This window comes from Pleurodeles waltl, chromosome 1_2 (genome assembly GCF_031143425.1).
Source record: "Pleurodeles waltl isolate 20211129_DDA chromosome 1_2, aPleWal1.hap1.20221129, whole genome shotgun sequence".
NCBI lineage: Eukaryota > Metazoa > Chordata > Amphibia > Caudata > Salamandridae > Pleurodeles > Pleurodeles waltl.
In genome coordinates this window covers 421,140,896-421,156,819 of record NC_090437.1, presented here as the reverse complement: position 1 = coordinate 421,156,819, position 15,924 = coordinate 421,140,896, and positions in this window count along the sequence as shown.

Here is a 15,924-nt window from a genome sequence, read left to right as displayed (position 1 = left end):
AGGAGTGGATCCATTGCTGGGCTCTTCTGCAGATTCCTATGTCGTGGAGTCTGGTGCGTAGAGTGGTGTGGGAGACCGTGTCAAAGGCTGCTGAGAGGTCGAGGAGTATGATCACTGTGGTGTGGCCATGGTGTAGGAGTGATGGAATGTCGTTGGTGGCTGCCAGGAGGGGTCTCTGTGCTGTGGTTGCTGCGGCAACCAGACTGGGAGCGAGTTGTTGGCCTCAATTAAATTCTCCGTAGTTGTGCGTTGATTGCTTTCCCCAGTACTTGATGGGGTAGGGTGGCAGCGAGATGGGCAAGAAATTCTTTCGTTCTGATGGGTTGGCAGAGGGTTTCTTCAGGAGAGGGAGTGTTTCAGCGTGTTTCCAGTCCTCTGAGAAGGTGCCAGTGTTGATGGAGCAGTTCATCGTCTTTCGGAGCTCGGAGTTGATGGATGTGCTGGCTCTGATGTATATGTGTTCTGGCAGGGGTCTGTGAGGCCTCCGGAGTGGGGGCTGTTCATGATGCTGACTATTTCCTCCGTGGTGAGCGTGGACCAGCTGTGGATGGCCTGGGTGAGTTCTGGGATGGGTGGGTCGGTTGCAGTTTCCGGTGCCAGGTTTTTCTGGGAGGAAGCTGTTGTAGATGTCCTGGATCCTTTGGTGGAAAAAAGTGGCAAGTTTGTCTCAGAGATCCTATGACAGGGGATGCTGGTGGCTTCAGAGGGGGTATTTATGAACTTGTTGATGACTGAGAAAAGTTCCTTAGAGTTGTGTGTGGAGCAGTTGATGTGATCCCAGAGTGCATCCTTCCTTGTGTTCTTGATGTTTTGGCGGTGGATGGCAGTTGCGGCTCTGAAGGAGGCAAGGTCTTCGCTGGTTTTGCTGTTCCTCCATTTTTTCTCTTTCTCTTTCTGATTCTTGGAGTTCGGTGGGGAACCAGCTGGCTTTCTTAGGTACGTGTTTGGCCGATGTCAGCCAGAGGGGGGGGCTAGAGTGTTGGCGCACTTGGTGATCCATATGTTGAGATTGCACGCTGCTGTTTTGGCGTCATCAGAGGGAGGAGGGAGGGATTTGGCGAGAGATGAGGTGAGTTGCTCACTGGTGATTTTGTTTCATTTCCTGTGTGGGCTCCTGGGGGTGCGGGTGCGGCTGCTGGGTGCAGTGATTATGAAATGTATGCAGCGGTGGTCGGTCCTGGCTGGGGTGTAGATGGTCCTGATTATGATTCGGTTGCTTGAGGTGAAGATGGGGACTGGTGTGTGTCCTGTGATGTGTGTGGGTGCTGAGACCTGCTGTCTGAGGCCGAGGGTGGTGAGGATGTTGTGTAGATTGGTGGCGTTTGGGTCGGCACGGTCCTCGAGGTAGAATTTCAGGTCACTGAGGAGCAGGTAGTCATCTGACACCAGGGCCTGGTGGGTAGCAACGTCTACAACGTCATCTATGAATGGTGAGATGGGGCCAGGTGGCCTGTACACTAGGATGCCAAAGATGGAAGAGTTGTGGTTGGACTGGACCAGGAAGTGAAGGTGATGCATGGTGGCGCATTGTTCTTCTGGGACGGCCTTGACACGTAGTGAGGACATGTATATGATGGCGAGTCCTCCACCCAGGCGGGAGAGCTGGTCCTCCCTTAGGATGCTGTATCCATCAGGAATGGCGATGGTGATGTCTGGTCCCGAGGTGGGGTTGGTCCAGGTCTTGGTAAGGAAGGTGATGTCGGGCGGTATCAATCAGATCGCAGAGTTTGGTGGCATGTTTATGGAGGGAGCAGATGTTCAGGAGGAGGCAGTTGATGGGGTTGTGGAGGGTGTTGGTATCTCTGTGTGTGGAGAGTACCTTCATCTTGTTGAGGCCGGTGCTGAAGTTGCAGTTCCTGCAGGTGAAAAGTCCGCGGGTGTCCTTGGGAGAGATGGTGCAGCAGTTGCTGAGACGTCCCGTATTAGGGCAGTGGAGGGTCTCGGCATTGTAACGGAGGCTGGCCAGGGGGTGGTTTAACAGAGATCCAGGATTCCTGGCACTGGGCGAGACCCAGGCACGGACGGGCACAGACGGACTTGCATGTGGTGCGCCTTCGGCACGCCAGCAGTGCACCCGCTGCATGCGGCTGCGGCCGCCATTAAGAAGTTGAAGGTGTGGGGGGAGCAGTCAGCTGGGATACAGGAGGATGGGAAAGGTGCTTTGCAGGAGGAGGGGGTGGGGCCACAGGGGCCAGAGCACCATGGGAGGGAGGCAGAGAAAAGGAAGAGAGATTAAAAAAAACAGGAGTAAAAGGAAAAATGAGTGAAAAGGGCAGACAAAAGCAGGAGTGAAAGAGAGATAGAGAGAAGATACTTACTTGTGAAGGTCACTAGACCACCAGAGATGAGGCACAGGGATGAGCCTGCAGGTAGAGAAGGGTCTCAAACTGAGAGTCGGGAGGCTCTCAGTTTGTCCCAGGCAAAGGCAGACGCAGCAGCAGCCAGAGGAGCTGAGGAGGGCAGCAGACACTGACCAGCAGCTTTGCCCACAGAAACACCCTCTCAACTGGACTCCCTGCCCATCCACTGCCTTCAGACCATTCAGAACACAGCAGCAAGACTTGTCCTAGACCTTCCCAGAAGAACCCACATCACCTCCCACCTCAGAGGTCTACACATGCTCCCAGTGTGCAAGAGATGCAAATTCAAAGTTCTCACCATCACCTACAAAGATCTCCACAACATCGGACCGAAGCTAATCAACTGCAGACTCTCCTTCCACCAGCTAATCAGGGAGCTCCACTGGAGAATGCTCACCCTCGTCCATGTCCAAAGAATCCAATGCAGCCACTTGGGAGGGCGATCCTTCTACTACCTTGCTGCCAAGAACTGAACCCACACATTTGCACCATGCACAACCTTCTCAAATTCAGAAAAAAACTCAAGACATGACTCTTTGCGGAATAGCTCAGGCACACAGTGACAATCTTAAGTGCCTCGATACCCCCTGGTGTGATAAGCATTGCGTTTTAAATGTGATGAGTGATTGATTGATTCTCATGTTCAGGGAATTTGACATCCTGATAACCCAAATGAATAAAATGGCTTGAAACCTACCATACAGACCCTCTGTTGTTGATCTGCTTCACTGAAAGCTGTCTGAAAGTTGTCAGATGGAAGAAGGTCCCAAAAAGAGTATGCTGCGTTACTTTGGAGGAAACCACCAGGTCTAACACCAAAGAGACCTTTGGTTGTGACCCTAAAGAGAGAGTTTGAAAACTTTATCATCTAAGAAAACCCATAGCCGGGCACATCTAGAAGAGATCCTGGAAGTTTGAAGACGATCCGAATATAGGAATTTGTCTCACTTTGAGCTTTTGATTGTGAATTTTGATCCTACTGTGGGACTGACAAAAAATGTATCTGACCTCAATAAGCCCTCTTTTGCTGCAGCAGCCCGCTTTGACCCACTGAATTACTATAAGATGCAAAACAATTTCTTCATCCAAAAGTAAACCTGTTGACTGGGATGATTCACTTAGTCTCACCTGACAATTGCAACTATATGGTTGGCCTTCAATGGTGCGCAGGTCTACCGTGACCCATAGAAAAATAATGATTCAAGTTTTCCATTGTTTTCTATGGAAGCTTTTTACATTGCCTTCAAAATGTTTTTTCTCTGGTTGATTCATTTGCTAATTTGAATTATTTTGATGCAATTAAATACTATACAAAACTTGGAAAAGAGTGAAAGGGAATTTTAAAGAGAAAGTAGGACACCCTTCTGAGTATAAAGTATGTATGACTCGCTGACTATATTTATAGTGAGGACTCCTTGGGGTGTCCCACCCTGAGTGTAGTGAATTATGTATTTTTATTATTTAGGGTTATGGTCAACTTTTAATAGAGCATAAATATATCACTTAAGTGAAGTGATTGGCTTCATTCTCATGTTTGCTCCCTGGAAATTAAATTAACTGGAGATTGTGAAGTGTAAAGGATGGCATGTCAGTGATGTATTTTCTATTATGTTTCTATGAACTGCATTGTGTCCTTTCTTCTGACACCTACCCTCATTGCTTCCCAGTAAGGGGCATATTTATACGCCCCTAGTGCCACAGGAGTGTCACTTTTGGTGACGCTCCTGTGCAAAAAGTGACGATCCTGCAGCTCTAAGCACAGCGCTGTATTTACAAGGTGGCTTTAAGCCACTATTTGTGGCTTAATGCCACCCTGTAAATAAGGCCCCTTCCCATGCAGCACTGTGCGTGGAAGGGGCGTGCAATGGGTGTTGCTGTGGGTGTGCTACAGCAACACCCATTGCATTTTGACACTGCCTCGGATTTATGAAATCATGTAAACCTGAGGCAGCGCCAAAATCGGCAGGGGTGGCGTTAGCAGGGCACAATGAGGAGGAATACTTTTATTCCTCCTCGTTTTTTTCTTTTTCCATGCATGCTGCATTCTGCCGAACACACAGAAAAATCAAAATGCCAGAAATTATTGTTTATGTGCGGGAAGGTGTCCCTTCCTGCACATAAACAATCATTTCAACATGATGCCCTGGGACTTCTGTGTGTGCTGCATTGTGCAGCACACAGAAGTGCTAAAGCGCCATTAATGATTGTTTATGTGCAGGAAGGCACACCTTCCTGCACATAAACAATCACACCCCTCAACACAGACATCCTGTGCCTGGGAGATGGCAGCTCAATTTAGTGTCAGCGCAGGGGGAATCACAGGGGTGCGCCATATTCAGTTAAATACGGTGCATCCCCATGTTTCTAAAGTGACGCAGCGTGGTACTGCCAATTTTGGCACAGCACCGCGCTGCACCACTTTTCAATAACTCTGGCCACCAGTATATAGCTATTCCTCACTCATCCAATGTCATGTCACTTTAAGAGACCTAGGGGGTCATTACAACCCTGGTGGTCTTTGACCGCCAAGGCTGTTTTGACGGAAGCACAGCCAACAGGCTGGCGGTGCTTCCTGGGGAATTACGACCGCAGCAGAAGCACTTTAGTTCCGGCGGTTTAAATCCCCAGAGCAGCGCTGCTTGCAGCGCTGCTCGGGGGATTACGAGTCCACCTCCCGCCAGCCTTTTCATGGCGGTTTGAACCAGCATGGGCAGTGCAGGGCCCCCCTGCCATAGCCCCATGCAGCTTTTCACTGTCTGCATAGTGAAAAGCGCGACGGGTGCAACTGCACCCGTCGCACAGCCGCAACACCGCCGGCTCCATTTGGAGCCGGCTCCCGTGTTGCAGCCGAGATCCCCGCTGGGCCGGCGGGCAAAACCAGGTTTCAACTTGGTTGCCGCCCGCCAATGTTGAAATATGGGCCCTAGTACTAAATTTGTATGAGGATGGGTTGTACCACCAATTTAAAATCATTTATAGACCCAAAAGTCTACAGGTCTTCATTGTTTTCATTAATGAGCCCAGAGATAACAACGGCCAATCTATGCACCAAAATGTGTATCTAGAATTCATAATCTAAATTTAGAAACCTAATCAGCCAGTGTGAGCCACAGGTTGGAGGACACCTCCACAATTTCAAAAGAGGTGATTAGAATTGCCAAATGAAGAGAGCTGGGGTAGTGCAGGATCTCTTGCTAAAGCCACAATTAGTAATGAGAATAGCAGGCAATTTATCAATCTTTTTTCAAAAGACCATCTTTGGAAAGCTAATCTAAATAATAGCAGTCTTCCTTTCTTCAACTGTAATTTAACTAACAAACAAATTTGCCTATTGTCTGTGAGGTTGCTTAATTGTGTAGCAGGTAAGAGACCTTTTTTGTCCTTTTCTAGAGACAAAGGGCCAGATTTACAAGGCCCTACCACCTCCTTGCGCCACATTAGCTTTATTTTCAACACTAATGTGGCTCAAGAAGACAATTTTCACTGTGCCATATGATCAAAGTAGCACAATGCATGCATTGGGCCACTTTGCAATCCCTTTGTGCCACATAATGCCTGTGTCAAGCATAATGTATTCCAGGGGGCGTTTGGGCGTTAGGAGAGGAGGCCCGCAAAAATGGCACAGTGAAATCTACAAGATTTCACTGTGCCATTTTTGCTGTGATTTTTTATGCCTGCTCAATGCAGGCATTAATGTGACATACCCATTGTAAAAAAAATGGGCCTTCTTGCACTTTGCTGCACTAGCATCAACATTTGTGACATTAGTGCAGCAAATCTCCACAACAGCATCAAAAATGTTGACGCTAGTGTCCTAACATGAGCCATTGTGCACGTATTGTAAATACGGTGCAAACAGGTGTCATTAGGTGGTGGTAGGGGCACACAAGAAAAGTTGGATGGCATTGGTGTAAAAAGTGTCCAACCAATTTACAGAGATAAATCATGTGGGCAAGCAAACACATAAACATACATTTTTTAACTACATTGTGAGAAAGTTATCCTTTTTAGCCTGATCACCTCCAAACTTTTTAACTGATACTGATGGTTACGGACTCACTTCTGTGCCCTAGGCACTGCTAACCAGTTTGAGGGCCAATGCTCTGTGTAAAATGGTATATTCAAATTAGGCAAAATTATAATTGAATCTTTCAACCTACCTATTGACCTCTTTTTGACATGGTTAGCCTCCACTTTTTGCCTGGTGTTGCCTAGAAATTGTTAGTATCCAGAGTCCCTGCTAACCGGGTTCCCTGGGTCAGAGCTCTTTCCCTACGCTATTGTGATGTATTGGCACAATTGAAGACACCTTTAGCTGCCACTATAAGTTTCTAGTTAAATGTAATTAGGTACCCAGGGCATGGGGTACTAAGATTAGGCCCCAGAGGGCAGCAACACTGATTATGCCACCCTCCAGGGCCATACACCCAGCTGCACCCAGTCCTTCAAACACAAACTCGATATGACACACTGCCTGTGTGTCCTGTACACTGCATGTGCTATGGGTGAGACAGTCCTCCGACAGGCCTTCCAGCCCTAAGGAAGGGTGCACTATAGTGTATGTGAGTGCATAGCTGCATGAGCAATATGCCCCCACTGTGTCCTTGCCAAACCTGGGACATAGTGTGTGAACAGAGCAGCCATTTTAATACATGTGCTGGACACTGGTCAATATGAGTTTCACAGCTACATGATGGCCCCTATGAACCGTGGGTTGTTTGGTATCAAACAACTTAGAAAAATAAATCCAAACTGGTACCAGTATTGGATGTATTACAAAATGTACCCAGGGGTCACCTTAGAGGTGCCCCCTGCAAAAGCTAACTACCCTGGCATAGTTGCTGGCTGGTTCTATCAAGCCTGCTACCGCCAGACAACCAATCTACAACCTTATGGTGAGAGATCATTCTCTCTGGGTTGCAGAACAAATCCCTTCCTGGGTGGAAAATTCAAACAAAGGATAGGAGTGGGCCCCACCTGGCATGTGCCACCCCTTGGGGTGTTACCTATGAGGTGGACCCTCCATTTAATTTTCCTCCCTGGATGGAAGGAAAATTGCCAATCAGGTGTAAGGAAGTGGCCCCTGCTCTCAAAAAGTGGTCACTTAGTGGGTTTAGCCATCCTAAGGTAGATGGCCCATTGGTCAATACCAGTTTCCCCCTAAAACTTCCACTAAATACAGTATTTAGTGGGCATCCCTAAACCAAGAAATCAGATTTTATGGACAGAAGAAGACCAGCCCCAAGAAGATCCGAAGCACAAGAACTTTGGACCTGCAGCACCAAAGAAAAGGTGCCAAACCCTGCCTGCTGCACCCAGGACCCAACAATCGCCGCTGAGGAGCTGCTAGACAACTGGGCAACTCTACAAAAACCCCAGAGGACTTTCATGCTTTGCAAATCACCATATCTCCCTTCAGAGTGGAGATACCTCTCTAAACCCAGAAGAGAAACCAACAAGCCAGTGAGGGTGACTTCACTGACCAGCAGCTAACTCCAGAACCAGAGAGCGCAGCTGGACCAAACTGTACCCTAATGACCATGAGAACAAACCCTGCCAGTGTAGCAAGGTTCATGGCATTGTATCCTCTAGAAGCAAAACTATGCCAGTACCCTGGGTGTTGATCAGCCCATGTTGGGCACCAAGAAAAACACCCTGTACGGTGCTGCAAAGGGACCAGAGGGAAGCCCCAGTTGATGGAATTCAACAACAACCCAGACCTCCCACTAGAGTGCCCCCGTTGTCCTGCATCCGACCCTTGAGCCAATTTACCTCCTGCTCTTGAGGGCATCCTTGCATACAGCTCCTGGCTCACTGATTTGCACTGCACGCGGCCACCCTGTGCCTTGCACCAAAGAACCAACTGTGCCCTGTGGGTCCCCCACCCCTTGCGACCTTGACATTTCAAATGGACCCCAGGATTCACCCGTAAACTTACCTGTGTAGTGTTTTTCAAAGTGGTTCCCCACAGTGGCCTGGCACCAGCTCCAGAAACATTCTCCCACTGCTTCCGTCGGAACCGGGAGCCACTTAAACTTCTCTAGCTGACACAGTGTGCCCACTGACGACTTTGACCATCCTGCAAAAAAAAAAGAACTTGGTAAACCCATTGTGTGATTTTATATGTATTTTTGAAGGTGATCCACCATTGATTCCTATGGTGCAGGATTACGCACAAAAAATACTATTTTTATCAAACTTCAAAAATCCATGTCTCAAAAAGTACTTAACCAATATTGATGATCTTGGTCTTTAAAATTACATAAAAATCTGAAGTATTTGTTTAAATTGGTCTTGAGTGTGTGAGTTGCAAAATTGATGCTGTGAGTACAACCAATGCTTTGCACTTCTTCAAGATTGGCCAAACAGCTCGACTGAGCTATCTTAAAATTTAGAGTATTAGGTGATCTACTTTTTACCCCTGTAAACAAACATGTGGTTGCCTGGACCCTCTGCACAGTGTGCCTTGCTTTGCATACTACATAGAGGACCAGTCTCCTACACCTATAAGCTACTTATATGGTAGGGCATGTAGATTTAGGGACCTCAGTGTAGTTAGGGCACCCCTGGGGGCCCTGCTGTAGACTCTGGTGCCATTCTAAAAGCAGGCCTGCCTTTTTGGCTGATTTTACATTTAAAATGAATCCCAAATTCAAATTAAATGTACTTCCAAAGTCTCAATCTACCTTATTTTTATATATAAGTCCCCTCTAATGTCTGCTCTAGGTGGCCCAAGGATTGAGTGTAGTGTAAATATAAGCAGGGGCTTTATAAAAGATGTTTTATAAGCCCTGATGAAGAAAAAACAGTCAAATGTGTTTCCTCATTGTAGTGCAGTAGCTCCATAAGCTAACATTGGGAAAGTTACCAAAATCCGCCCTGCAGTGTCCTTTCCTGATTGGTCAGTCTCTGGCAGCCTGAGCCAAGCAACCTTAATGAGGTGTGAAGTGGCGTGGGCTGAAACAAAGGAAGCATCTGATGAGAGGAGAACTTCTGCAGTACATGGCAGAGCAGGCTAGGGGTAGAGTGGCCAAACTGGTTTTCAAAGGAGGGAAAGTCATCTGGGACAGAAACTAGACCTCCCCCATTTCCTGTTCCCCTAGCAAGATGGGAACCCCAGTAATTAGATTAGGAGAGGGGCTGGAAGGGGTGTGCTAGGGAAACTTAGCCACCCCAGTGGGTGGGCTCAGTCAAATGTAATCTCCAAAGAGATGTTTTTTCTATGTTGGATTTTTAAGGAGTGTTGCTTCCTGGGATTAATTTTTGCCACACCTTGCAGGACATTTTACTCCAGAAGGTGGCACCCTGCACCCCATTCGTCAGTGTGTCCCCCAAATTGCAAACTCAGGAGTAAGGATAAATGTTGCAGAGCTGCCCAGCAATTCAGATCACTGCTAGAAGAAGATATTGTAGTAGAAGGACTGCCCTGCTGAACCGCTGCTCTACTCCTAAAGGTCTGCACCATCAAGGACTACACCAGCTGCATACTCTGGACTTCACCCCAAGAAGGAATTTGCCTCGCTTCTGCAACTCCAAGAGTGGACTGCCTGTAAGCTACAGGTACAAAGAGACAAATCAAAGTCCCCTGCGTCAAGTCCTGCAAGAGGAGCCCAGCTGACCATTGCCCAATGTCCTTTTTAGGATTCTTAACAGGTGCATTCTGAGGATTGTAGTTCCAACTCCCAAGGAGCAACTCGGAGCTCCTGGAACCTTGAGCCAGGTTTGTGGGCACTGCAAGACCCCAAAAAGGACTTCTGGAAGAAGATCTAAATGTTTGGAGAAATTTGGAGCAACTTTGAAAAACAATGCTACATAAGGTGACCGACCCTTCAACAAGAGTCAAGCCGGTGACATCAAATCGTGACCAGGCCTGAATTTCAGACTCATCCCGTTGAAACTCTGGAGCTTTTTCCCATAGACAAGGCTTCCAGGAGCTGGCCGGGACCTCGCGCTGAGCCAAGCAGATGATGTTGCATTGCAAGCCGGCCTGTGGAGGAGCCTCACTCAACGATGAGAGAAAAAGCTCCAGAAAAAATACTAAGGGCCATTTTGACCTAGACGTCCTGCTCACTGTATCTGACTTGGGCTCCATCGTGGTCAGCCTCAAACTTTGACTTTGCCCCTGGTAAAGCACGACCAGATATCCGCTGTTGGCACTTTTAGATTTTAAGCACTATTAAGCACATTTTTACATTTAGGCCCTCATTACAACCCTGGCGGTTGATGTTAAAGTGGCAGCAATACCACCAACAGGCCGGCGGTAATTACCGCCAAATTATGACCATGGCGGAAAGATCTCCGATATACAGCCTATGTACCACACCTAACGCCAGGGCAGAAACAACAGCCACCATGGCAGTAGCCACCTACAGCCAGGCAGAAGTCAATGTTCCGCCCACCATATTATGACATGACAAAAACCACCTTTTCCGGGTCGGTACCAACAACATCAAAAGACTGGCGGAAACTGAGCTCAGAAGGGAAAGGGCTCACCATTGGAGACACAGGGAACAATCACGCCACCATGGAGCCCGAACTGCATGTCTTCCCCATGATTTTCTACATGCTGCTCCACTATGAACACCAAAACTGGCGAAGACGACAACAGTGAGTACAGCCACCTAGCACACAAGGGAGGGAGGGAGGAAAATGAGAGTAACACACACACATGCACACTACCACCCCAAACATCATACACACAATCAGCTGCATTACTAAAACATTTTTACCCCGTACCTTGGATGAATAATGCAAGGACAAAATGATTTTGAAAAAGTGAATGTAATGAGAGCAGCACATCAAGATAAATAAGTGTGGCGAGATAACAGATATATACATATGTACACAAAAAGAGGCACAGCCCAGTCCACAATGCATGTAGTCCACATGGCACCTGCATCAACATGGAGAGAACATTGCAGGGACATCAGTTGGGAAATAGGTAGGCACCTCAGGGGGACGGGGAATGCGGGGGCAACTCAGCCGGCAGATGTAACAAGACCACTGGTTCTGGCGGGGGCAACATGCCCTGTGCTTGGTCCTGGGTAATTGCAAGGCCACCGTCTCTCAAGTGGGTGACTTGCCCACTGGTTCTGGAGGGGGCATCGTGCCCTGTGCTCTTGATCCTGGGGAGTTTGGGTTAGGTGGGTGTCTTACCCACTGGTTCTGGAGAGGGCATCGTGCCCTGTGCTCTTGATCCTGGGGAGTCTGGGTTAGGTGGGTGTCTTACCCACTGGTTCTGGAGGGGGCATCGTGCCCTGTACTCTTGATCCTTAGGAGTGCAAGGTCACAGTCTCTCAGGTGGGTGTCATACCCACTGGATTTGCAGGGGGCAGGCCGCACAGCAGCCCATGGAGGCAGAATTACATACCGTTCGCCGGTGGTGATGGCTGTTCAGTGGTGTTGCTGCTGCTGGTGGGGGGAGGCTCCTGCCCATCCCCTGCAACCTCGGACGGCTGCTCAGTGGAGGTGGTGGTGCTGCTGCTGGTGGGGGGAGGCTCCTGCCCAATTCCCTGCAACCTATAATGGCTGCACAACCATGGTTGGTGGTGGGGGCTCCATCACAGTTCCTGCCCAAGGCCCCTTGCTCTTCCTGCCTTCTGGTGCTGGCTCCTTGCTCTTCCTGGCAGCTGGGGCAGGCTCCTTAGTCTTCCTAACAGATGGGGCAGGCTCCAATGTCCTCCTGCCAGCTGGGGCAGGCTCCTTTCCCTTCTTAGTAGCAGCTGGGGCAGGCTCCTTTCCCTTCTTAGCAGCAGCTGGGGAAGGCTCCTTTCCCTTGAGACTGACTGGTGCAGGCTCCTTCACCCTCAGGGCATGTGCCCTGGATCCTTTTCCACCATGGGTGGATGTGGTGACGACTGGGCCTGTGGACTGGGTGGCTGAGGTGCTTGGCTGGGTTCTTCCTACCCTGGCCAGACACACTGGACGTGGGGAAGGGGTAGGGAATGGTGGATAGGAAAAGTTTCTTAGGGACACTGGGGTGGGAAGAGGGAGAAGGAATGGGAGAAGAGGAAGAGGGAGTGGTTGTTAAAGGTGTCTGTCTGCTGATTTTGGGTGCAGGTGCATAGGCTGGCTGCTGTTGTGAGGTGAATGGTTGTTGGGTGTCTGAGTGCTTGCGTTTGTGTACCTTGGGTGGGGGGACAGACACAATGGGAGAGGACACAGGGGACATGTGCATGGATGTTGTGGAGGTGTCTGCCAGTGAGGTGTGTGTTCTGCTTGGTGTGGTGGTGATGCTGGTAGCTGATCATGATGTAGTTCATGCAGGTGTGAGTGTGGACAGAACTGAAGGAGAGAGGTGGAGGAGGAGGAGGAGGGGGAGACAGTGGAAATGGTGGATGTTGGTATGTCTGCATCTGGATGGTGTTTGAGTGAGTGCCTGTGGGATGAAGTGTAGTGCTTGTGTTTGCCTGAACCACTCTTGTGTGTTGTCTTGTATGCATGCTCGTCTGCCTGTGTGCTCGGGATGGGTTGGGGTTTAGGAGAATGGGACTGGGAAGAGGAAGTTGGAGAGTGGAAACAGGGACAATGGCAACCATCAGAGAGGAGGCCAGAGCCTGGATCAATCTCTGTTGGGCGGCCAAGCCAGTGTCAATGCCCTCTAGGAATGCATTAGTCTGTTGCATCTGGGCTGCCAGCCCCTGGATGGCATTCACAATGGTTGACTGCCCTACAGGGATGGATCTCAGAAGGTCAATAGCCTCATCACTCAGGGCAGCAGGGCTCACTGGGGCAGGGCCTGAGGTGCCTGGGGCAAAGGAGATGCCCACCTTCCTGGGTGAGCGGGCACGGGCAACTCGATGAGTGGCTGCTGGATGGGCGGTGTTGGTACAGGGTTGCTGCTGTACCTGTAGCTGGGGTGGTCACAGAGGTGTCCGTCACTACGAGGGAGCTTCCATCGGAGGAAGTATCTGTGTCTGAACTGCCCCCTCCTGTCTCTGCCGTGGTGCTCCCCTCGCCCTCTGTCCCACTGGTGCCCACAACATTGGTGGACTCTGCCTCCTGGGTCCTGTGGGGTGCAGCTCCCTCCCTCAACAGTGCCACTGCTCCTCCGCCAGTAGATCCTAATGCATATAAGGACATGCTGACAAAGCAATAAGGGGGGGAGAGACAAAGGATACACTTGGTCAATGGCAGCACCAACACCACCGTTAGCATACACAGCACCCTCACACACAGGGAGCAGGCCTACGTACTATGCATTGCACTACCAGTGATATTGCTAGCCACCAAGGCATGGGGAGGGGTACACACCGGCAAATGCAACACACAGAGGATCCACGCAGCCTTGACCAGTAGTGGATGCCTAAGAGCTAGGTAGCAGGATTATCCCTTCAGAACACTAGCGACCAGGGGACCCACGCTGCAATGCCAGGCCTGGCCTAGGACCACCCACTGACACACATCCCCCACCCGGATACCACCCTACCATGCGTAAGTTGTAATGATGGGCACTGTTCTCACCCCCTTGTGGCTGCTGTGATGCCCTAAAGTTCCCATCCAGCTCTGGATAGGCCACTGCCAGTATGTGGGGCATCAGGGGGGTCAGGGTTCGATGGGTACTCCTTCCTCATTGGGAGGTCATCCCCAGCTATGCCTCCTCCGTCTTCCATGTCCAGGGTCTCAGGTCCTCCCACCGTTTCTGACAGTGGGTGCTCCACCTGCCATAGGCCCCCAGGGTCCGCACGTCCTTGGCGATGGCATGCCAAATACCCTTCTTTTGATAGGCGCTGACCTGCAGAGTTAATACACACAGGAAACTAGAATTAGTCAAATAGCCCTGCATGTTACACTTATAACCCACCATACCCCTTCACATCACCATTTACACACACATGGCCCTGTACACAACCAATACGCCGCTTAGAGGACATCCACCCTCCCCCTTACACGAGGCCTTCACACACACTACTCCATGTATTCATGTCACATGCATCATGCACACAGTGTACTCTCCTGTTGGTCTGGAGCCCCATACAGCAGTTCCTACTGGGGTAGGACCCCATTCACCAGTCGCTCCAACTCCTCCAAAGTAAAGACTGGGTCCCTTTCCCCAGTCACATGGGCCATGGTAGGTTCCAGACACAGGTCACAGCAGCATGCAGTGTAGGTCCTCTCCTGTTAAAGATCAAGTAGCAAGTGAGGGATGAGATAGAAAATGGCGGTCACGTCCGTGGCGGTGCATACTGTCACCGCCAGCGCAGATCACCATTGGCCATAGGCCCCAATGTTATCCAATGAGGAGTTGCACAGCAGTTTCCTACCGCCTCCCGCAACGGCGCACAACGTCAGCGGAATTACCTCACTTCAACCTGTCCCTCCACACAGGACAGGCGGACTCCATTTCAGGGGGGAGGCAGGCCTTGGACATTTGCTGCGTCACTGGTGAAATACTGGACAATTCACACTTACCCATTACAAGTTCACAGCATGCAAAGTTCTGTTGTAGCCCCATTGTTCAGTTTGTGACCGAATCCTTACTCTTTTGCCCCATAAATTGCTACCGCTACGGATGAATGGGAGATGGAGACATACCCCCGTGTACAGACCCCTGGTGGACTTGCCAAAAATGGAGGACAGGCACATAATCCTCACCTATAGGCTTGACATGGCCACATTCACAGAGCTGTATGCCCACTTGGAACCTGACCTGATATCTGATATCCATCACCCAACTGGGATCCCCCCTCTTATGCAAGTTCTATCAGTGCTCCATTTCCTGGCAACTGGTTCTTTACAGGTGACAGTGGGCTTGGCAGCAGGAATGTCACAGCCAATGTTCTCAAAAGTGCTGACTAGAGTGTCGTCTGCCCTGATTAAACACATGTGCAGCTACATTGTATTTCCCCAGGTTGAAGATGTGGCCACCGTGAAGGCCGAGTTCTATGCAATGGGACATATCACCAACATAATTGGGGCGATTGATGGAACATATATTGCATTTGTCCCCCCCATCAAAATGAACAGGTGTTCAGAAATCGAAAGATTTTCAACTCTATGAAAGTACAGATAGTGTGCTTGGCGGACCAGTACATCTCCCACGTCAATGCTAAGTATCCTCGGTCGGTGCATGATGCCTTTGTCCTAAGGAATAGCAGCATCCCAAATGTGATGTCCCAAGTACAGAGGCACAGGGTGTGGCTAGTAGGTGAGCTCTTGTTCCCACCAAATATATGTTGGTGTATGGGTATGGTGTGGGCCATATGGGATAGTGTGTGGCTAAATGTTGTCCCTCAATATTTGCAGGTGACTCTGGTTACCCCTATCTATTGTGGCTGCTGACCCCTGTGAGGAATGCCAGGACAAGGACAGAAGAATGTTAAAATTAGGCCCATGGGTGAACCAGAAGGAGAATAGAAAGGACCTTTTGCCTCCTGAAGGCCATGTTAGGGTGTCTCTATCTAACAGGTGGATCCCTGTGCTACTCACCCAAGAAGGTCTGCCAGATAATAGTGGCATGCTGCATGTTGCACAACCTTGCCTTGAGATGCCATGTGCCTTTTTGCAGAAGAAGGAGTCTGGAGATGCCGGTGTGCCAGCAGTGCACCCTGTGGACAGTGAGGAT